Source organism: Pimephales promelas, chromosome 25, assembly GCF_988280905.1.
Source record: "Pimephales promelas chromosome 25, fPimPro1.hap1.1, whole genome shotgun sequence".
Taxonomy (NCBI): Eukaryota; Metazoa; Chordata; class Actinopteri; order Cypriniformes; family Leuciscidae; genus Pimephales; species Pimephales promelas.
In genome coordinates, this window is record NC_142793.1 from 12021406 (window position 1) to 12045894 (window position 24489).

The 24489-nt window shown below is 39.1% G+C and overlaps 1 long non-coding RNA gene across 2 annotated transcripts in view; it reads left to right on the top strand.

The window, feature by feature from the left end:
• Positions 1-4154: 4154 nt before the first annotated feature.
• The window catches only part of LOC148965047 (uncharacterized), a 48550-nt gene continuing 28215 nt past the window's right edge, over positions 4155-24489 (top strand). For both annotated transcript variants that reach the window (XR_016150636.1, XR_016150637.1), the window contains exons 1-3: positions 4155-4733; positions 6720-6834; positions 22305-22394. This is a non-coding gene — a long non-coding RNA (uncharacterized LOC148965047). The remainder of the gene's footprint in view (positions 4734-6719; positions 6835-22304; positions 22395-24489) is intronic.

Sequence of the window (24489 nt, forward strand, 5' to 3'; positions counted from 1 at the left end):
CTGTGCATGTACAAATGAATGATTTAGGAGGGATATAGACTGCTCCCATGACGTAGCAATGACAATATTTACAGTAATGTTCGGTAAATTTTAACTGTTAGGTATCTTTTCTATTTTGAATGTACTTTATTTTGTATAGTGCTATGGACCATTTAATATGTATGTCCTGAATAAAGATATGATGATGATGATGAGTTAATGAGTAAAATATTTGTTCCTAAATATGATCCATAACTGTTGGGATTCAATTCAGTGGCTAAACCATTCAACAGAAAACACACACAAATACATTTATACGAGGTACTATTATTGCCCCCCCCCCCCCCCCACACACACACACACATATATATATATATATATATATATATATATATATATATATATATTATGTATGCCTATATACATTACACAAACACATGCATAACCCTAAACCATTTAAATAAATCAATTGTGTGTGTGTGTATGTATATCTAATATTATATACTGTATATATACATATATATATATGATGTTATAAAAAAATATTACATACATCAGATACTATTCAACAACCATATACAACCATAAGTTAGCTAACAACTTTAGTGAAGTGTTGGTCACGTAAGCTATCGCTGCAATTAACCTATTATCTTCCAATAAACATTTACTAGATCTGGCTACATAACATATAACTACAGACTAGATTCACGAGAGGTCGGCTAATGTATGTAAAAGTAAAAAAAACAGTAATTTCATTAATTTACCAGCGAGCGTACTTCGGAAGCACTGAAAATAAATGGGGTTCAATGCTGGAACTATCAGTGGTTGGAACTAATGGGCGGGTCCATGACACGCGTTACTTCCGCATTCCTGAGTTACAATGGCGGTCTATAGGACTGTCAGAACTCTCTGAATACATGGCTCTGGTTTACAGTCCTAATATTTCAGCAGTTCTTGTATCCCGTATTTCTGTCGAATGAACCAGTGATATTAATCATTCGTTGGTTTGATTATTTCCTTTCCATGAATTGGCCAAACGCGAGTGCATAATGGTCTGAAACGATTCGGGTTCGTTCACCTGAAGCGTTTTCTTGGTCAGTAACAACAAATAGAGAACAAAATAGAGCTGGTTTCAGTTGTTTCACTAGTTTACTTTGAACTAGGCAGCACGGCCCAGTGGATAACGTAACGCAAAGCTTAAAGGAATTGCGTTTACTCCCGGCCCCGGACATTAAACAGCGTTGCAACATCCAGTGAGAAACGTTTCAATCGGACACTCCTCTCTCTTTCAAACCACAAATCACTCAATGATTTTAACTAGTTTTAAACGGATGAAACGGCCTTAACATTCCCAACACTACTAATGAGGTAAATAGAAACATGAACAAAATTAGAAGACTATAAATGCCCTAATCACCACCCTTACAAACATTTACCATGTAATAGCCTATGAATGTAATAATTTACCATGGTTTGGGCATAAATGTGGAATATTTATATTGAATACTATGTTATAGTCTTTTATATTGCAATAGATTTATTAGGGGGGTAGAGGAATATACAATTAATTGTGTGTATAGTTTTTTACCTGTTTAGGCATTTTTTTTATACAGTGGTAGTGAGCCATGCATGGTTACAAAGTCTCACTGTCGGGATATTTTAATTTAAGCCTATAATAATTATTCGAGTAAATTGTGTACACTGTATTGATGAGAATATGAAAAAAAATGAGATGCCCTGTCAACTCTTCATTTCTTATTTCACCTCTGCATTTCGCTTGTCAACAACAGGTTAATAAAAAAATTGGGCTTTCTCAAATATCTGTATCTCTTTTAAATAGTTAACTGGAAGCTTAACTGACCTTAAAAATGGTCATACATATTTTGTTAATGCATAAATTCTCTTCGTGATATGGGCCTAATTTTTATTGGGTCACAAAGATTTATCGACTTTAAAATGTGTTTCCCCAGAAAAAAAGTTTGGGAAACACTGATGTAGACCATCAAAACATTTTTATTTGAGACTGATGCAGATATTTTCCTGCTGTACACTAAATGTCTTTAATAGGAGGGGCGCCAAAATATGCTGAACTAATGAAACTGATTTCTGTTTCCCCGAGTCATTCTTGTTAACAGCACAGATGTGAGATCCTCCTCCTTTCCAATCCATCATAAAATCATTCACCGCACCAAACCTTTCACACATTCACACGCAAATCCACCCACACGGACCCTCATTTGGATTCACTTTTTTTGATTGCAACCAGGAATGACTGGCACGTCCACAGACACACCCGTCGAGACACTTCAAGCCGCAGCTCGCAGGTCCTTTTATCTCAAGATTGTGTGTTTTATATCTCCTCTCCTCTTCACCGGATCAGCGGTATTCATTGCATCCAGACACGGTCAGATTGGATCCTACCAAACCCGATGCCCCAGGGTGCCACAAAAAGACCAAATACCAGCAGATTGGCGAATCACTGCCAGGAGACACTTTAACCCTTCACAGAGATATGAATAAAGTTTAGCTTTGTAGTGAGGCCTATTGCTTTCAGGTTCCTGCACAGCATGTATAGGCCTCAAAGGGAAAGTGTTTTATTTCCAGGTTTGCATTATTCCCGAATGTTTCCAGGGGGAAGAATAAGAGAATGGTTTCAGAATTCCAGATTTTAACCCCTTGGGCAGTGCGGTTAAGAAAAGGATGGATTTCCTTATATATACCATGGTGAGGCCGCCTGGTTATTTCTGCAGTGCTCCTCATGGGAATTGTGAGCTGAATTTTTATTCTTTTGTTTTGGCTGGAATTTCAAAGCACAAACATGTGGTAGTCATTCCAGCACGGGCTCGGAAGTTCACTGTCCTAATAATGGGCAGTTAAGACAAACAAACCCCTAGAGTAATGAAAGAAACCAGCCGTCTACTTAAACCGGGGGCCAAGATTCATTTCCCGGTCAGGACGGAGAATTAGTGGAGCTGACAACCATCAGTTTATCATCAGTTTATTTTATATTTAGCAATTTGACAGAGACATGAAAGATACATTTTATTGAAAAATGTAAGAAGAAAAACAGATTCCCTTTTGAAGAAGAAAAAGGTGGCAAAGTGTGTACTGTAGACCTCATTTTGTGAGTGGCATCCTTATCTTGGATTATAAATCAAGTTAATTTACTTTTTTTTAAAAAAGAATTATGTGGAAAAAATACATTTCTACCATTCTTACACCATTGGCATATCACAAAACATAATAACAAATTTCCACCTCGTCTGCCGTTTAAAATACGTCTGAAATATCGTGAAATAATATTTATAAATATAAAAACTATTTTATTAATCAGGTGAAAAATAGATGTTTTTTTGAGGACATGTCCTCTTTATCTTTGTTTTTTGTTTTCTTTTCTGGATCGTAAAGGACAAAAATGGTAACAATCTTGCGCATGCGCATTGCTTCTCATGCAGTGACGAGTCGACTCACGAGGCAAGAAACATTATTCGCGGAGTTGAGAGCCTAGACTGGTTTGGTGCCAAACAAAGGTAAGAAAACATCACCATCTGCCTTAAAAAGTATCCGAATCAACGCGACTGACCATGTTTCAGTGGCGACTCCTCCCTAAAATCGCCTCAAAACATCAAACGTTTTGATATCGTCCGACAGGATGTAATGTAATAATTGTCTGAAGCAAAATATTCGTATGCTGTGTCCGAAAACGCCCTTATAACCTTAAATAGATCACTAGTTGAGGGGACAGATTGGTTGTGTCCGAAACCGTAACGTTAGTGTACGTTATCGAGTGCACTCATTCAATCCCACAATGCACCGCAAGAGTGTACAACCGATCATGTACATCATGCAACGGCTAGTATATCTATGAGTATACCCATGTTTTTCCAATCCGCTGTTCATTGGTATAAATTCCTTTTTAAATGATTATTACATTTTTTAAATTAAGGTTTATTCTAGTTTCCATGAGAGAACTCAAGATAAATCATTTCATTACTACTGGAGCTGTCAGTTTGTAAGTGTCAAATGATTGTTAAACAAGCACAAACTATGCAAAAGCGGCAGCCCCTCCAGCACACTCAGTGTCCAGATTCACTCACTCATTTTCATTCATTCCTTTAAGTGGACTATATTAGTGGAGTGATGTAAAAGTGAATAACAGCGGTAGTGTGTGCCCATCATACACTTTGTGTTTGTCTGTGAAAACTGTCAACTCCGACTGCCCAAAATCTGCAGACCTTCCTCAACTATTGTCGACTTGTACAGACAGCAAACAGTCTGACAAAAGATCATAATTATACAGTATAAGTGAATATTAACACAGGCTTTTTCTTATTAAGAATTCTTTTCTGAGGCGAGACACAGGCCAAAGACCTGTGTGTGTGAATTGATATGCTTGCTTGCGAAAATTGACTGCGTTGTGATGTTTTGAAGCCTGCTATTAACGGCTGTATGCCATGGTGGAGAAATTTGGCCTGGAGATCAGCTCTAAAGAGAGAAAGACAGAGAAACGCTCTCTGAACGTCCACACATTACATGCGTATGAAAATTGCTTATTTCTGACAAGGTTGTCCAAACCCTAAAGCCATTCTCTCTCTGCAGTGGTCTCCAACTCCACCATTAAAATTCCCCGAGTCACTTCGGAGCAGTTCCTCTTCCACAGTGACCACGAGTAGGCCCACTTTCTCTAGCTGTGACGTCAAGGGAAGTGGGACAGAGGAATTCTGGGTAAAGGGAGAGGTGTCGGAACCACCATGGTATTTACACGCTCACACATCCAGCTCTAGTCTCACAAACACATAGGACGATGACCACAAAACACAGCCCCCTTTGTTAAAGTTGGAAGAACTGAGTTCTGGTTCTGAAGAAGGAGTTCTGGTCCAACTGTGATCCGTTTTGGAGCGTCTAAACACGAAGTTTGACATGTTCATGCAGTCTGATGTGCACTTGGCCGGCGCCACAGAGACACACCACAGAGTTTTTGAATTACTCTAGCCATTTTTCTTTGTTTTGACATTAAGGAAATAGTTCATCCAAAAAATGAAAATCGTGAAATCATGTACTAACCCTCATGTTGTTCCAAAGCTGTAAGCCTTTTTTTTTCTGTTGTGAACAAAAGGAGTTTTAAAGAATATTTACAATTCTTTTCCACACAACTTTGTTTCCATTGGACTCCCTGAAGTACCATAAAAGTAGTCCAAGATTTTTTACTTTAAAAGAAGTGTATACTTTTATTGACCAATGATGTATTAAACTAATCAATAGTGACAGCACAGACATTTATAATGTAGCAAAAGTGCTTTTTTTAAATTTTATCTTCTAATACTGCCGTTCTTTATCAGTTTCCACGAAAATATAAAACAGAACAACTTTTAACTGATAACAAAAAAATAAAAAATCTGCAACATGATTTTTGAAGAATCATGTGAGACTAAAGAGACTTATTTAAAAGTAACCTCAAGCTCATACAGGTTTGGAACAACATGAGGGTCAGAATATGATGACAATTTTAATTTTTAAGTGAACTATTCCTCTGATATTTTAATTAAAAAAAGAATAAATTTACACGGCAAAAAATAAAAAAAATCTTAATTGTATTTCTGGAAAAATATCTTTCTTTTTTTTAAAGGAAATATTTATCTAAGAAGCATCAATTGTTAAATTGTGATAGAAAACTGACTTCTGACTGAGAAATTTGACTAAATTTATTATGTCCTGTTTTGTTGGCAGATCTTTACGGAAGCATATTGCATTCACTTGAGGAAACAAAATCTACTCTGTTTTTCTGAATTAACAAGTTAATTATCTCAGAATTACGAGATAATTTTTCATGGAAAAAAATTGCTCTGTTTTTCTGAATTAATGAGTTCATTATCTAAAAAAATTAAAAGTAACTCATTAATTCATAAAAACAGAGTGAGAATTGTTTTTTTTTTCTTGAAAAGTATATCTCAGAATTCTGAGATAATTAATTCAGAAAAACAAAGCAAAAAACTTTTTTCCATGAAAAATTATCTCAGAATTCTGATTAACTCATTAATAAGTCATTAATTCAGAAAAACAGAGTCGATTTTTTTCTTCAAGTGAATGTAATACGCTTCCGTAGATCTTTCCATTTAAGTGAAGCCTAAATATTTTATTTATTTAATTTAAATTAGGGCTGTGCAAAAATTAATTGCGATTAATCGCATCCAAAATAAAAGTCTGTGTTTACATTATATATTTGTGTGTGCTGTATATAATTATTTTGTATATATAAATACACACACATGCATGTATATATTTAAGAAAATGTGTTATTCATATATAAAATATTTATATTTATATAATATAGATTATGTATTTATAAATATATACAGAATTTAAGCGCAAATAATTCTTAAATATATACATGCATGCATAGGTATTTATATATACAAAATAATTATATACAGCACACACAAATATATTATGTAAACACAGACTTTTATTTTGGATGCGATTAATCGCAATTAACTTTTGCACAGCCCTAATTTAAATGTATTTCAAGCTTAGTCGATCACGCTGCAGTTGCCTACAAGTATAAATTAATGTAAACCTGATGCATGTACATGCATAAACACGTTTGTTTCCTGTCATTGTGACATGTGTGAAACAGCTTTTCTGACTGTTAGTTTGATAGCAGCATGTGTAATGATTGCTGTTGTGTGTGTGTGTGTGTGATAGTTATATGACCTCCTGACCTCACCTATATTTTCTAATAGACACGGCTGTCCAGAAAACCAGACTGGCTGATGGAAGATGGAAGTCTTCAACCGTGGAGGGAAACAGACCATAAATCTGGGTGGCGAGTAAACCACTCGACACCCGTTTACTCAGGTGGGTCCTTTATCATGTGAGGCGTCAAACCTCCTATCCTCACCACACAGCAGCATGGGAAAAACACAGATACTGTATCAGCCAGAAAACAAGACAATGAGTAAACTATCACAGAGACAGGAAGGACATGATCCCAACCCAGAACCCCTAAAAACACAAAAGATACAGGGTGAGATGGATTTCCGCTGCACAAAGAGGTGGAAATGTTGTCAGTACTGAGCAAACAGTTAAAATGTCTTCTTATCTGCCCTTCGCCGTTCAGATTGCGAATGTCAGTCAGTCATTTTAAAGTCAAATAAACGCCCGGAGCCAAGCTAGTGAACTACAGCCTCGTGGATGCTCACTCATTAGTCTGCCGCCAAATCATCATGTATTTCCTTTGGATCAAACTGTTTCTACATCATTCATTTTGTTTTAACTTCAGAGTCTTGCCAAGAATTTGCCGTTCTCAAAGATTAATGTGTCTTATATGGCTGCGTCCCAATTTGCATACTTTTACTATGGGCTACTATGTTCTTCCCTAAGGAAAGCTTCCTGGAGCGTGTATGCCACAACAATATGCAAAACAATAAATTGAAACCACAGACCCTCTAGTTTTAGCATTTAGATAAAGTCATGATAACTCATTTAATTTAACCAGCATTTTTTTGGCATGTTGCATGTACAAACATTTTGGCATGTCTTATAATAAAGGACATGCTGCTGCAAGAATATATAAGAAGTGCCATAGCTGATCTGTACAGGTGGTGCTGGGGAGGAGGAGGGGTAAACAGAAGTTTTCACAATCGCGCAGCAGGGCGATCACAGGCGAAGGTTCGAAATACATGGTTACGTGGATTAGAAAGCTAATGGCATATATATTTATATATTTTACATGTTTTCCTTCTGCTTTTTGACGTCATATACAGGACTGTAGTATGAGTTTGAGGTTTTCTCACTAAACACATTGTCCTCATCTATTTGAATGCAGTTTTCCTCATATGGACTTAGAATTCTCCTCCTTCGATTGACTGGAGATTTATTTTTGAAAAGCCTCTGGGGGGAGGGTTTGCTGGTTTCCCGAATTTGAAACATTTGAAGTATACAACACGGCTCTTGGATCGAGTCTGGTCTGGTTTAAAGGAATCGCCGGTTGGCTCAGGACTTTCAGTGTTTAATGACTCACAGATGGGCCCTGCTGGACCCCATCGGGCCACTCAAACTGGGTCACCCGACAACACATTTGCTTCTTGATCTCACTGTGTAATTTACTCGCATACACAGGAACAGACTGTGGTGAACAAAGGCTATTATGTCCTCCAATCACTTTAATACAGCAAGAATTAAACCCGATACTGGATTCAATAGTTGTTTTCTCTTACTTATCATACTGTGTTGTATCCTGGCCGAATGCAATGATTGAACAAACATTTTTTGGTCCTGTAATGTCAAATTAAACTCCAAAACTCATTAACTTTACATTACATTTCTGATGTATATTAAAATTTTTGGGCCGTCAAACTATTAATCGCATTCAAAATAAAAGTTTGTGTTTACATAATATATGTGGGTGCACTGTGTATAATTATTTTATATATATATATATATATAAACACACACACACGCTTGTATTTAAGAAATTGTTTCATGTATATAGATTTATGTATAATTTAAATTTATATTATATATACATATTTTATATAGAAATAATATTTTTTTCTTAAATATACATGCATGTGTGTGTATTTATATATATATATATATATATATATATATATATATATATATATAAAATAATTATACACAGTGCACCCACATATTATTTAAAGACCAACTTTTATTTTAGATGCGATTAATCGCGATTAATCGTTTGACAGCCCTAATTAAAATGCAATTTGATTTGGCACAATGCAGTTTATTCACGCATTATTACCTACATTATTACTAGAAATTTACTTCAATAATTAAAAAAAATGCACCCAATCGCTATAACAACTCCATGCAGCACGACTGTAACGTGTTAGGTGTTTAAAATCTCTCTTCATACTTTTCATTTTTTGACTATTTTTCATCTGTAGCCTATTGGTTTTGGAGATGGATTTTCAAAAAGTAACTCAAAGAGGCGATAAAAGTTTTCGGCTACAACAGTTCTTAGTCTGGAGAGACATTACACCACGCGACTGTTGTCTAAAGAAATACTGCTTGTCAGGTCACACTTTATTATTTTAAAGTATGTGAAATAGCAGACATTACTGTAATGTGAGTAGTGTATAGCGGTTTTAAACGCTAAAATGTTTTATGAGTTTAAAGCTACCATTAGCATCATTAATGGACGGTCATAAATTGTTTTTGTAATGTCATGCTAAACATCAAACAATCCCTGAGCGGGAATAAAACAAATTGGTGCTGTTGATTCACAACAACAATCTGAAATCACTAGACCTTTTATTGCCTGTAAATCTGTGATTGTGAAGTGAACTGACTGCACTTGCAGACGGCTTCAGTTTCACTAATGAGATGAGACTCCGTCTCTATAACGGACTAAAGGGTCTTTTTTCTTCTTTTTTGGCTTTGTGGAATAGAATACTTGCTTACTGCTATGCATATAGTGCTCAAAAGAAATGTTTATTACTCAGAATTTGCTCTTTTATAGCTCACGAGACTTGATGGAGTTTTCAGTCATGATTTATTTAAAATATTTCTATCATGTTCGTCTCAGATGTTTCCTTGGAATTCCGTAAGATGGTGACTATTTAAGACAATTTTTGGAAAGGGGAATGAGTATTACATACAAATAGTAAAAGTAAAAAGCTAAAATGAATGCGGATAGTAGCTCAGATCAGATAATTTGTTCTAGGGAGAATTGGATGAGAAATGTTTGAGTTCATAGACTTTTGCAGACTTGTCAAATCTGAGCACAGTTTGAGACATTGCTGAGATCTCTTCTGAAACACTGTTATTTGATTTGTTTTTTTTTGGATAAAAATATATATATTTTTTGCTCTCCTTATTGATGTCTAGGTGTAACAATTGACATTTCATTTGTGATTTATTTACTATGGGTGCCTCATATTATTAAAAAATGTAGGGATTAATGTTTCATGACCATATCATGTTGCATGTTTAATAGAATATTTAAATGTCATATTATTTCATAGTGCTTTATTGGTACATGATGCTGTAATTCATCATTCTCTTTTGTTGTGTCAATTATGTCTTTCTGTTTAACATTTTTAATTGTTGAAAGGGAAAAAAAAGATTTTGGATACACGCTAGGCTAAATGATGACAAAATTGATACTGTTCAACATATGATATCATATTTTCCCATTGAGATGTTTATTTTTTACTATTGATTTTTTTTTCTTGTTTCACACCATTTTTACCATGCTGTAACTCCATTTTAGATCTACATCTCATGTCTCTCTTTCTTTTATTCTACTACTTATTTTTGTAATGTTGGGTCATTGTTTTGTTTCGTGTTGTTACTGTTAATTTCTTTATTTTTGCATAGCAAAGGGTTTTGTATGAGTCCATAAGGAAATCTTGATTTTAGGTGTACTGTAAATGATTTGCATGCTATCTTAAACCGCTGATGTTCGGTTGACTCATCGCCAGGTGTGTTTTACTCTCGTTTGCGTCTTTCTCTGCAGGTGTTGTCTCCGTCTACACTCTCATTTACGAGACCCACATAAATCCAAGTGTGTTTATCATTTCCATCCAATCAGGAGACACTTTTATGAACAGGTAAGAACAGGGCAGAAACTCCACACAGGTGTACAGTCAGAAAGAGGGCAGAGGTTCACGGGAGGAAACGCAGAATCAGGACCACATGTAGATGCAGTCATCACGGCGGATCAAAGCCCGCCGAACTCACAGCCGAGATCAAAAGGGGCCGGGTTACGCTCGCGTGAGCCCTACAGGGGCTGAGGTGGACTGGACCGCATTAGACATCTGAGCCGAGGGCTTCCAAAACTAACAAGAAAGCTAAATAGAGGAGTGGGGTGATTCAGTAAGACAGTCGTACCTCCAAAATACTTTAGTTAGACTAGACACCATATTTAAGGAATAGCTCACCCATAATTTAAAAAAATGTACTCACCCCAATGTTGTTCCAACCCTGTAAGACTGAAAACACATGGAAATGATCAGGCAGAATGTATATGCCACACAACGAAGGTGCAGGGTTTTTTGTACAACAAAGCTCCAAAAAAATCACAATAATAGTGCCATAAAAGTAGTCCAAACATAAATTCAAAATTCACGACTGCACAGACTCAAGATGTCAGCGCCATATTTGAACATTGGCGGCTTCATTTTTCGACAATGGAAGACAGTGAAGGTGCGTCGTCCATCTTTTTTTACAGTGTACGTTATCTACTCTAACCCACATCTCTTAAACGTCCAGGGGTGCATTTCCCAAAACCATCGTTGGACAACTATGATCACAATTTCTATTGAACTCCAATGGTAACGAAGGAACTTGCGACCATAGTTGGATTTGGGAAACGCACCCCAGGATGTTTCACACACACATCCTCGTAAATGAGTAACAGCAGAAGTGTGATGACTTCTTTGTTATCTATGAAGACTTCACACCTAACAAACCGCAGATTCACATGCAGGAATCCGCTCAGGTTTGCTGGAATTCGAGAATCAACACTTCACATTCTAGAAATAACATCCTTGAATAAAAGAAAACTAAACCGCAGTGACCTGAGAGGCCTGTTATTGGAGACGCAAAACTTCAACGAGTCAAAGCCATCACGTACAACAACCAAAACACCCGTTAAATATTTATTATCTTAAAGTCTCTTGTTTATATGGAGGCCTAATCAAATTTAAAAGACCTATTTTCCCATCACAAAAAGTCATAATTACCACACCGTTTCTATGTACACACCTCGTAAATGTTGTTCGCACTGCTGATTTTCCTCAGTCTCATTTTGTTTGTATTATTTGTGGTTGTTTTTTTATGAAGTGATGATTAGATTGTTTGGAACATTCAAGCATGATCTTAACGATATATGGATGACTTCTCGAGTTGGATTTTTTAAATGTATTAAAACTTGCGCATGTGCCCTAAATCAGTCGAATAGGGAAAGGTTTAAACAGAACAGGCAGTGTGCTGCAGTCTAGGACAAAACAAGACTTTGTGTAGCCTTTTATTTTTTCGGAAAAAGTGCCAGAGCCGTAATGCAGTCCAGACGCTCTCTTTTTTTTCTTCTCCTCCCTGTGTCCTGCATCGCTACTGACCAGCTTCAAACTTCTCTGTTTCTTACAACAATAAATGGCTGCCACTCAGATGGTCCTGATCTACCATTCCAGCCCACCCAAAATCTCAGACCTGGCTGTGAACTTGACCCTGACAGCGCGGCGGAGTCTTCCCCAGACCCACGCTGAGATTGAGGTGCTGTTGTTTGACGTGGTTGTGTAAGTGAGATATTTAGACCTCTCTCTTACTCTCTCTCTCTCTCTCTCTCTCTCTCTCTCTCTCTCTCTCTCTCTCTCTCTCTCTCTCTCTCTCTCTCTCTCGAGAATGAGGTACAGATGGATGACAGAAAAGAGGTGAACTGTGTTTATGTGTAAGCAGGAACTCTTTTGCTATTTTGTCAAATCCAGCTAGAGCAGCTTCTAACGATTCATGTTCATTAGCTGGTCTAAACGAGTCTAAATGGTTGATCAGCTTGACTACCAACTGGTTGACCTGGTTGACCACCTTGGACCAGCAACAAACTGTCTAAAATCACAGCTTATTTTTTTAAGTTCTATAAACCAGTTTAACCACCGTAGTATGAATACAGGAGATGGTCCAGGCTGGTGATTTATGGTTATTAGCTTGTCCAGAATGGTCCATCAGTTGGACTACACCTGGTTTCCACCATAGGCCATCTTTGTCTAGATGTAGACTTATAGACTAGCAACCCAGCAAACAAATTTAGGTTCTGGGAACGTTAGTTTTTGGTTCTCAGAACGTTCCTTGAACTTTCCCTTAAAGGTGCCATATTTAATAATTGAGGTAAAAATATCCAAAAAATGAGCTACACGCATCAAAAGAATGAGAAGAAATAAGTGCAATGATGTCATTAAAAAACTGACAAGTTATAGCGCTGCCAAGATATAAACCTAAATTAGCATGCTAAATTACTAGCCCCGGCCCGGCAGGTGTTGTAATACCAGTTTCGGCCATGGGAGGCGGTATGCGGGCAGCCAACATTACCACCAGCCAAACTGCAGTACACGAGTAAGTCGGGCCAGCTTGTGTGTGTACTTGAACCTGATGTCAGTCGTGTGGAAATACAGCCCACTACTACATTTCAGTTCAGGGAAGAGTTCAAAAAATGATTGGTCGACATTATGCATGAGGAATACATTTTGGTAAGTTGTAGCATACTGTATCTTTCAACAGTGTTCATGTTCTTTTTCCATTGGCTAGTGGAGATGATCGGTTCACATGCGCTAGGGATCTGTGGTGTAACATTTACATGCGGCAAAACGGTATTTATTGTTTGAATTGCGTAATAAAATTGACAGAATCTGAGAGCTTAACTAACCTGCTTGCTAAGTGTCAATTGCATGTGTCCCACGGTGAATTCGTGAGAGTTGGCAGCTCTGAATGGCACTAGCTTGATCAACATCAGCGAATGCTGTCTGTCAAATTAATTCAAACTAACAATAAAAGTGTAATATGAACAAAACGAATACCGTAAACTTAAAATAATAGCCTAGGCTTTTATTTTCCCATATCGTCGAAATGCACCAGCTTGTTTTTGAGACAGGCGTCTATGAGGCGGTCTTCATAATTTAGTGTTGATGTTGTTCATTGAGTCTCTGATCTCTAAAAATCTCCAAATGCTCCACGTGAAACTGTGGTCTTCCAACCTTTTACTATCGTGTCAAATGATTTGAATAATATGCACGAGGGAGAGAGAGCAAAACAGTGCTCGCTTGTGTTGTTTGAAGACGTAAGTGCGCGCACTCACTTTCTGGAGGTATACTGCCCCCATCTCTTATGGAATATGGAATATGATTTGATTTTATGTGCCAGATGGCACCTTTAAAATTAAGGGAACGTTTCCGGAACATTCTCCTAATGTCATAAAAATGGAACCTAAAAATAACCTTCATGGAACGTTCCTATAACGTTCTTGTTTGGTTCCCAAAAAATAACCTCAAGGGACCATTCGGGAATGTTAGGGGAACGTTCTGTGTTTGCTGGGAACAAACCAGTTGATACATTCCAAGAAACAGCTTGACCACTGCTTTTTTTGCCCATTGTTTTTCAACGACATAGTTAAGACCCAAGCTGATCAACTGGACTAAAATGATAGCCTTTGTTTGGACCATCTTAAATGAGCAGCTTGGACATGGTGGACCATTTTGGACTTGCGACAGACCTCTGAAAAAACGTTTTGTCCTGGTTTTCAGAGACAAAGATCTGCTCAAAAACAATGTGATGTTTGAAGGACAGTGTGTTTAGCCATTTTCTCCACTAAACGATGGAGAAGAAAAGAATGTTCTAACAAAACAAACCAACGTCTTGGACAGAATTTTTTAAAACACAGTTGAGAGACAAGTTTATTCTTACGCTTGTCAAACTGTACCTGTTCTCTGAAGAACTGTCCGAGAACTTTGTGTCTGGAATGCAGGGAAGCATTTCTCTCCCTCTTTCCTCTCTCTGGTACAGAGTTTGATCTAAAATTAGGTTTATTTAAGGGTTTGTGATCTTGGCCAAATGTGCTCTGACATTAATTCGAAACAGCTCGGCCCAGGTGGGAGGAGGAAAAGAGGGGCCCGCGGTCTGTAAATAAGAGCCAGTCCGTTTTTATCATCTTCTCTGTCTTTTGGAAAGTCTTGGATTGAAATTCCTCCCTGCTTGAGCCTAATGCTCCTGCCTGACATCATTAAGGAGGAATGCACACCGTACGCTCTCTGTTTCCCTCCATTTCATGTTTTAATTCCCCTCTTTCCCGAATGCCAATCTGGCCGTGCTTTCATCATGTGAGGAGGGACGTTCAGACATGAGGCGAGTATGAACACCCCCATTCATTGGGCCGAAGCCTGGCACACACTCAGGAAGCTCAGACTGTTTTTTGGCTTCATTGTACCTGCAGACGCTGTAGCTGTCAAGATTTTCACTGACCTACTTTCTGCCAGTGGTGTATATGAGTTATTAGAGGCGCCCGGGGGGCTGAAATTTTTCTCTGGACGTATGCAGGGCTCGCCTTTCTCCTCTCGTGCTCAGCGCCGCCTTTGTCTCTGCAGAGAATGATATAAATCAGCCAACGGCTGTGAGGGAAGAATGAAGCTCTGTGGAGTCTTCGAGGGGGTGTGGAGCAGAGCTGCTGAATCCAGTGGTTTCAGTGTCTGTGGATTAATATCTTCCTGCTGATAGGGGAGCCATGCTTTATCTGAACGTCCAGATCCTTCTCAGGTCAGCAACAAATAAATGAGTCCGTCAAGAGGACATTTAGGGATGGTATCGAACACAGATAAAGCATTGTGCTAGGCGTGCAAAGATTTAAAGGGAAGTTCACCCTAAAACTAACATTCTGTCATTATTTATTCACTCTTATGCCACGTTCACACCGGACACGAATAGCGCGTCAAATTCGCGTCTACCGCGTCTAGTTTGATGCTTGACCACGTTGTGTTAATTCACGTGTCAAGAGCGAAACTAACACGTGTAAAATCAAAAGTTTGAAGACGCGCGTCAAAATCGAAACCCGTTGGCCGCCATATTTTTTTATGTTGATCGAGCATTCATCAAGAGATTCACCGCACTGTATTTGCTCTGGAGAGCAGAACAGCGGCGTGGGGATCATCGCTGCCGTATTTGTGTCCACCGGACCCCTCAGAGGCGAACCGTTTGACGAGTTTCACCATTTGCTCGCTCCAGGAGCTGCGACTGGATGACCGCCGCTGTCAGCGGTATACTTGCGCCTGTCCCGCGCCCAGTTTGATGACCTGTTGTCCCGCATGACATGAACTTATGCATGTGTATGTTGGTTGTCTTTACATCATCATCTAGATATGGAATGAATAACATTCGATACAAAATGAACATGTCTTGTAGAAATAAAGTTTTAAGTGATAAAATATTTGCTTTGTTGTGCATAAGAATCCCACCATGCATTTAGTCATATTACAAAATAATTTATTGAAACATCCAGATATTTCACCACGTGAGCATGCAGCTAGGCTCCTGATTGGTTAACGCGGGGCGAATTGACGGCAAAGTTCACATTTTTCAACTCGGGCGGCAGGCACGAATTTGCGTGAGTGCAGAAATAGCACCAACTAAATCATTCGCACTTAACGCGCCAGACGCTCAATTCGTACAAACTTGACGCGCGAATGAGGCGTATTCGTGTCTACCGCGCCGCCCTCTACGCCTCATTTGTGCCGCAGGAATTTTTTTGCGCGTATAACGCGTCTTTGCATTGACTTAATATTGAAATCATTCGCACCTGACGCGCTATTCACGTCCGGTATGAAGTAGCATTGTCATTCCAAACCCATATGACTTTCTTTCTTCAAGAGAACACAAAAAGGCATTAGGAATGGAATATGGAATCCTTTCCATACATCCTTATCCCGAGATTACCAGAGTCAGCTGGATCCGGGCCATATCCAGATCAGATGGTGGACGTGCATCTAGACACGACCACAACGCAGCCCTGAATGACAGCAGAGACCATGTCAAGATAATCCTTTGTGAAGACTTCGTCGACAGTACACTTAAAGATGAACTGAACTGAAATCTGAGAAAAGGTGATATAACAGATGTATTTTATTTATTCTCATTGGTACAATTTTTAAAATGGCAGAATTTGTTAAAAGGGATAAAATGGTACATTGAAAGTGTTGTTTTTGTTACACGGGCGCCGCCATGTTGGATTTCAACGTTCGACTACGTCACTGGCATGGTAAGCCACTCCGTTGCCTACCCGCACCAGCAGAACAGCCGTAGCTTGTAAACAGTCTGAGGCTAGCTGACATGGCTGAGGAAACAGATTTTTTAGCGACACACTATTTAGAGATGTGTACTTTCGTCAATGAGTACATGAAACGTCTGACAATGCACGAAATGTTTTATTTAAGTTACAAGTTCAATGCATCACGTTAACGTTACTCGAATCCTTGATATTCGGGTGAGGGGGAAAAGATCCCTGATGTATAGTTCACTGTAAAGGATGGGATTTTCTCCTTGCTAAATGCACCCTCGCCCATAGAGTGAACTGCCAGTACGCTGTTAATCTAAACAATCTGAGAAAAGTGTAACAAGTTAGCCCAGCCGTCACCTATTCGTAAAATACCCTGCTACTTATGGGGCGGCCCAGCGTCTCAGCTCGGACATCCATTAGAGACAGCATAGCCTCCTTCAACACGTTTCTCTCACCGAACAGCATCCGAAATGAACGGTGCATGGTGATGCATTTTTCGCCGATCAATAAATGTCCATGTTGACCTCTCTGCAACAGATCGTCTCCGTGCAGTGTCTATGCTCCACAGCGCTCGCGCCCACAGTCACTTTCCCCCAAACGATCCTGTACTGCAAGTGAAGCCTGAAACTGATCGTCCTCCATGTGGTGGTAGTTAGACACTACCGGCCTGTCCCTCACGGGCTCAAATGCGTAATCCATGCCGTTAAAAGCGCTCATTTTCGTCTGGACCTATGGCGCTCCGCGGGTCCTACCATGCCAGTGACGTCATCGGAACTGCCAGCGCTAACAAGCGCAATTTTGCGTTGCTTAAAAAAGCTATATTAATATATATTTTTTAAAAATGTTTAGTGTAATTTACTTTTAATTGTCATAAACAACACGTTTTCAACGTCGATATTTTTCAGTTCAGTTCATCTTTAACTCACCTTATAAAAAAGGTGACTTGACTTTACAAAGTGAATGGGGACATAAAAGTGTCACTTCTTGTCATTGTTTAGTTGTGTGACTTCAGTTTTTCTGTCACCGAATCTCCATTAGTGCAGCACTGGTCTTGCTTAGACCTGAAGCTACACATGTTAAATCATTTAAAGTATATAAAGTCAAAAACTGACCCACTGACTAGTTCACTACTTTGCTGGGTGACTAGTAAATGGAAATACTCATTAAAACATTTATTTGTACACAAAGTACCAGTTCAGCTCAGTAATAAAGACTGTTCCACATAATATAAAAGCAGATGACCTTCCGAGCTCCTGTGGTTTTTCCCAATAAAACACAGCATTGCATAACCTGTCCACCTGTTGGTATTTATCTTCTCAATTTCTGTCATTCCAGTGCATAATACATAATGCAGTCAGCCTCAAGGGAGAGACTTGTCTTGTCTACATGTAGATGCCATGACATATACTAAACATGGCCTTTGCAGCATTTCACAAGGTAGGACAGACATTCACACAAAGGTGTTTGTGGCTCAGGGGTTAGGCATTAGGGACAAGGATGTTTTTATCAGATTTCACAGAGGAGGCCATAGAGAGCGACCGAACATGTCCAGACATGCAATCAGTGTTCACTACATGTTTTCAGCATGTAAACCTTCATTACATAAGAGGGCCTCATTCTTACAGAGTGATTCACTTGTTCTGGGACAAAAGAGTGTTAGCAGCTTCTTAAAACATGAGGTGAACTCATTTGTAGACCTGCAGCTGTGGAGAAAGGTTCGTTTGGAGCAGGTGTGGATGCACTAGAGTCTAGACGCCGGAGGGCATGCGACCAGTGAGTAGTCAAAATAATGATAGGATATGAGATGCGTGTTCACTGGCAGGATGACATGTTCACGTAACATTTTACACAAGCACGCACACTTGTTGATTTTTTTGGCGAACACTGTGTCTGCTTCATCTTACTCTTGGAAGTCCATACACAACCATTCAAAAGATTGAAATACAGCAAATCAGAGTTGTGATTTGTACTAGAAGGCAGTAGAAGGTATTTTTCCAACTTGGAAGCTTTTCCAGAAATGTCGGTGTATGACATGAAAATGGCAGCTTCCATGAAAAAAAGTTGCTAGTTGATAAGACCTGTTCAACAAATGTTTGCAGACAGAGACAAACAAGGCAAAACAAGGCAAGTTTCTAACATTACATAGCATAATTTATGCATATTATATTACTTTTTGTGTTGACTGCAAAGCTATCGGCAGCACTGGTATTTTTGTCTTCCGGGCACAGGGCAATGGAACACCTTTGAGATATCAATTAGGTAAATCCCATATCTGACATTTTGAGATTATCTATAATATTTTGAGATGGCAATTAGCAATATACCATATCTGACATTAGATGTATTATTAGAGGGGCGGTTTCACTGGAGCAATCTGAGGTTAAGGGCCAATCTCATTTCTCTGTCTTACCCCTACCCCTTTGTCTGCGTTTTCCCCTTGCCCCTCGATACCGAGTGAAAGAGGGTAGGGGTGAGAACGTTCCTCTAAGAAATGAAACACCACTCGATTACCGTTTGCGTCATCTTCCCTTGCCGCTATAGCTGTCAACAGGCATCAACAGAGGCGACAAGCGTTGACATGCCGGTAAACAAACGAAGATGCCGTCGTTATTAATTGCCTGGGCTCTCTCTTTGCACGCTTGGGTGCCATCCGAAGAAAATTGTTTCTCAGACGCGTATGACTGCTTACGGATCAAATGTTACGTATGTTTCATTGTATTTAACGGCCACGCAAAGTTCATAAAATAATATAAGGATTATCAGATAGCTTAGCTCGACAAATAGCGCATAGCGGTTTACTACCGATTCAAAACAAAAATATTACTATTAAAACCGCATGAACAACATTTTATTAAAAGTATCATAAAACTTGAGTGTCATAATTCTGACATTTGTGCAACTGCTTAACAGTTCGACGTTCAGCCATAATAAAAAACTTGATGCCGGCACTTTTTTTACCCCTCTCTTTCAAGTGTGGTCCTCCGCAAACTTCGTTTCAAGGGCTATGTAGCCCTACGCCTTGGCCCTAGCCCTTAATCAAAATGAGAATTGGGACACCACTTCCCCTCATATGAACGTGCAAAACCGAGGGGAAGGGGTAAGAGTAAGGGGTATGGCAGCCAAGTATTTCATTCAAGGCACAACTGTGATCAAACTAGAACCTTTGAGTTTTAGCTACTAAACCCCTACACGACTGTGGCCTGAAAGCATTGTTTAGATTATATGTCCATTTTCAATGGGATTTTCCTGTTTTGTAAAATCTGGCGTGCTTGAATCAACCCTCAGACCCCAAATCAAATTTTACTCAAGGCGCATCAGCAATGGCATAAAACCACATGGACATCTGCATCTGAGGGGAAGCAAAACCACCCGACAATCACACCGCTGTTATATGGGAGCCAGTCCCCAGAGGGCATTTGGGTTTGTCTGCCCTGTTTTCAGTACAGCAGTGTCAGAGGCTTGTTGAAAGCAGTGGCATGCGGTTTCTATGCTGTCCCAGCCGTAGCTTTGAAATACCAGCCCCACCGCAGGCTATTTTAGGGCGAGCCACAACCATGCTTGCTCGCTGCCCAGATACTGTCGTTCTCCTGGGGCCCGTGTCACATCGTTGGTACTCTTTGCATCCCCAAAATTGCAAAGTGGTGAACCAATTGCATTGTGAGCTTCCGTCAGAAGGCTTTGGCACTGAGTCTCTTGAGAAGGTTCATGCGTTGAAGAGTTTGACTTGTCTGCAAAGAGTCTGAATGTTGAGACAAATCCTCTTGGAGGTTTCCAGTTGAAGAAAGTACTGATTCTTTTTATTCTAAAAGTGTTAAATACTGCTTCACACAGTTCTCTGCAAAACCTAGGGTGTTAACATTCGGCTTGTTTGGTTTGATTAAAATGAATCCTGGTGCGATTGCTTTGTTAGTGCGGCTCATTTGAATAAGTGGATTCGAACCCTGGTGCGCACAAAAAACAAGCGAACCGAGGCCCATCTTTTGATCCACTTCCAAACAAACTCTGTTGCAGTTCGAATGAAATATGAACACAACATATACCAAAGATATGTAAACAAACCAAAAATGGGACATGATGTCACAAGATGCGACCCTAAAAAGGACAGAATGCTTAATCGCAATCTTTCCAATCACAATTTACAATTTTTTTAAGCTCTTCACGAGTTCTCAGCTGGTTAAAATACCACCATATGTAGGGTAGACACATATTTAGTGCATTTAGGCCAAACACAGCATTGTTTTGGATGTTCGGTAAGTTTCTTCGCAAAATATACGTCAAAAAAGCCGACCAATCAGGTTGTGAACATAACCCTATGTCTTTAGTTTTGTATCTTTAGATTTGGTGTTAAAATTCCAATTTAAAATCTAAACAGACCAGGACATAATGTTTTTTTTTTTGTTTGATCCGGACTAAACAAACCAATCAAACTGAACTACAAGTGTGAACACACCCCTAACCCTTCATTTGGCTTATCTAGCAGATGGTGTTTGGCCAAACAATGATTATATTATTTGGCCATTGTCATTTTGCTTTATTATAGAAACAAAAACCATTTAGTTTTGTTGGTCAACGGACACTGCTATTATAAATGGAAGCGTCTGATGGCAGAGGATTTGATGTAGATCCTGAGTGTCACTGACAAATACGTATATCTAGTAGAGTTTTATCCACTAGCCCATGGCAACATGGACACAAAGTTTGGTCCTACTCACCCAGGTCATAGCAATGATCTGGTAAAGATAATTTTTGTGGACTAAACTCTCTAATTCTTGGGTCTATCTTGACGGTAACACTTTATTTTGATGGTCCCTTTTGAACATCCTGTTGACTATAAGTAACTCAACTATCTCTCATTTGAGTATCAGTAGACTGTCTGCTTAATATCTGCTAACTCTTTATTTTGATGCTCCTCCAACAGACAATCTACTGACTATAAGGCCGTGTGTCCACCAAAGCGTTTTTCCACACGCCTGGCGTATGTTTTCAATTGTTTTCAATGGGAGCGCCGCGTTTTTTAAACGGCATGAGCGTACCGAGGCGCTGAGCGTTTTTTTCACGCTGAAGCGCCGAGCGCCCGGCGTTTTTACTGGTCGCTGGGAGTTGAAAAATGTTCAACTTTTTCACTTTTTACCCAGCCATCCAATCACAGTGGAGGAGGGGCGGGACTAATACCACACCGACCAACTGTCAACATTCAATCTGCTGCGGATATTCTGTATCATAGCAACGAAACGTCTCAACGGAAAAAAACGCTCTCAAGCGCCCAAAGCACGGCGTCTTCAGCAGAGCGTCTAGCGTTTTCAGCTGGCTAAAAACGCTTTGGTGGACACATGGCCTAAGTAACTTTGCAACTACATGTCAACTTATTCTAACCCTAAACCTACCAGTCAACTAATACTCAACTAACACTCTAGTGAGAGTTAGTAGAGATGTAGGTGCAAAGGGATCATCAAAATAAAGTGAAACCATCTTGTCTCCTGTCAAGGTAAGGTCTTGTCTTGTGATCCATATAAACACTTCCTTCTCTTCTTCCCTCTTTCTTCAGGTCGCACTGGGGCATTGAGATGAGCGCCATGGTGGCGCCTGGGATCTTACATAAGCTTCCAATCTCTTCACACATCAGCGCTGAACAAAGGTAGATCCCCTCCATGTTTTGGATTTTCCACCCTCATCCAAAGATTAGATGCAAGTCAAGCTTGAGTAGAGCAGACAAGAAGGAAAAATGTTTACGAAGGCCAAAAACTGTGATACTGGATTCTGGTAAATGTGACTCGTCACACACACATTCATAAGTGGCTTGCTTTGAAATTTGACTTATAATACATCCAAAGAGTAGAGTGTCAGTTGAGGAAAGGCACAGTGAGGGAGAGATGGAAGAAGAGAGAGAGAGAGAGAATGAGAGACAGTAATCATTACAGGACTTAAAATAGAATAATTAGAGGAGTTGTGTGTGCTGTCCCTCTGCCTGCGCTGACCACAAGCACAGCCATTTACTCTTGATGCTCTTCCGGTACCGGACATTCATCACTGTTTTCTGTTTGTTACTTTCTTTGTCTATTTTTTTTTTTTTGGAAGACGTGGAGAGCAACTGAGGAAAATCTTCATTTTCAGAGTAGGAAGTAATACATAATTGATCTTTTTAGGGTTTTGTGGGTTGTTGCTAAATTGTTGTTATTTCCATTCTAAGTTCGTGCTAGACAGTCTCTAATTTGTTAGAGAAGTTTCTTGGGTGTTTTGAGTTGTTAATAGGGCATTGCTAGTCTGTTCTAGCCTTGGAAAACCCAGACAACTTCCGGCAAATTTAGATTTGCTTTGAAAGTTAGTCTGGCAAAGAGCTCATTCAAGCCCATTTCCAATCCGTCGAAATCAGAAACGTTGGGGCGGGCTTTACACGATGATGACAGTGCTGGGATTTTGAAGCAGATTTTGTAGCCTACATTACAATGGATGTCGCCGTCGAACATCACTCGTTTGAATCAGCTATCGCATCTGTTTTAAGTGATTTGAACGGTTCTTTTTTCTTAAAAACCTAACAAAGAATAACACTCGGAGATGTTTCTCCGCCGCTCTGCATACGTCATTTTCATCATCGCTCTGCAGAGATGTATAGTAACGAAGTAGAACTTCTTAAGTACTGTACTTAAGTACTAAAATGATGTATCTGTACTCTACTAGAGTTCTCATACTTCTATTTTTACTTCAGTAGATATTTTCGATGAATTTAATATTTTTACTTCGATTTTAATGTTCTACTAGTTACTCGTTACAATTCTAAAAATTTTACGTATCATTCGTTGTAAGTTGGCTTTCATGCTGCCTAAATCACACGCCAGTTTTAAAGGGAAATGGTATTGATTGACACACACATTGACAACTAATGCAGGGGTTGTCCTGCAATGACATTTTTTGGGCGGCCGCCAAAGCAAATTTGTATCCCGCCAAAGCGGCTTATTTGATTGCTAGTTCAAACTTTTGACTGCTTTCTTTAATAATTACATGACACAATACTTGTACTTATACTTTTAGTACTTAAGTAGTGAATTTTTAAATAAACTACTTGCAATACTTAAGTATGAAAAATGTTGAACACTTTAGTACTTCTACTTAAGTGTGGTGCTTAAAGAGCACTTGTACTTTTACTCAAGTCCAGGTTTCTAGTACTTTATACATCTCTGTCGCTCTGATTGGTTTTAGGTCTATCTGCGACGTCTCTTTGTGACGCCCCTCTGGAAATGATTTGTCTATGACGTTTTGCCAGACCATAACTTAGTTACAACTGAGAATGGTCTGGTTTTAACCAGGCTAAGTCTGTTCTGGATAGTTGCTAGAACGTTGCTTGGAAGTTTTGGGTGGTGACCCTAATTATTGCTAAGGTGTTCAGGATGGTTGCTTTGGCATAATGTGTTTTGGGTGGTTGTTTGTTTATAAGGCATGGTTAGACTATTCTTAGTTGGTTGCTAGAGCATTCCTAGGAATTGCTAAGGTGTTGTTATGGTATTTTGAGTGGTTCCTAGGGTGTTGTTTGCATGTAGGGTGTACTAGCTGGCTCAGGCTAGGCAGTAAAAAGAGCCCATGTCTAAATCATCTTCTGATTTTATACATGGTTTTGGTGCTTCTTTCAGTCTTTTTTTAAAATCTGCTAGGCAAATTATAATCCATTTTGGCAGTCAGATGCCGTTAAACATATTGTTTGCATGGATGTCTGTCCACCGAAATTGCTCTGTGCTAAC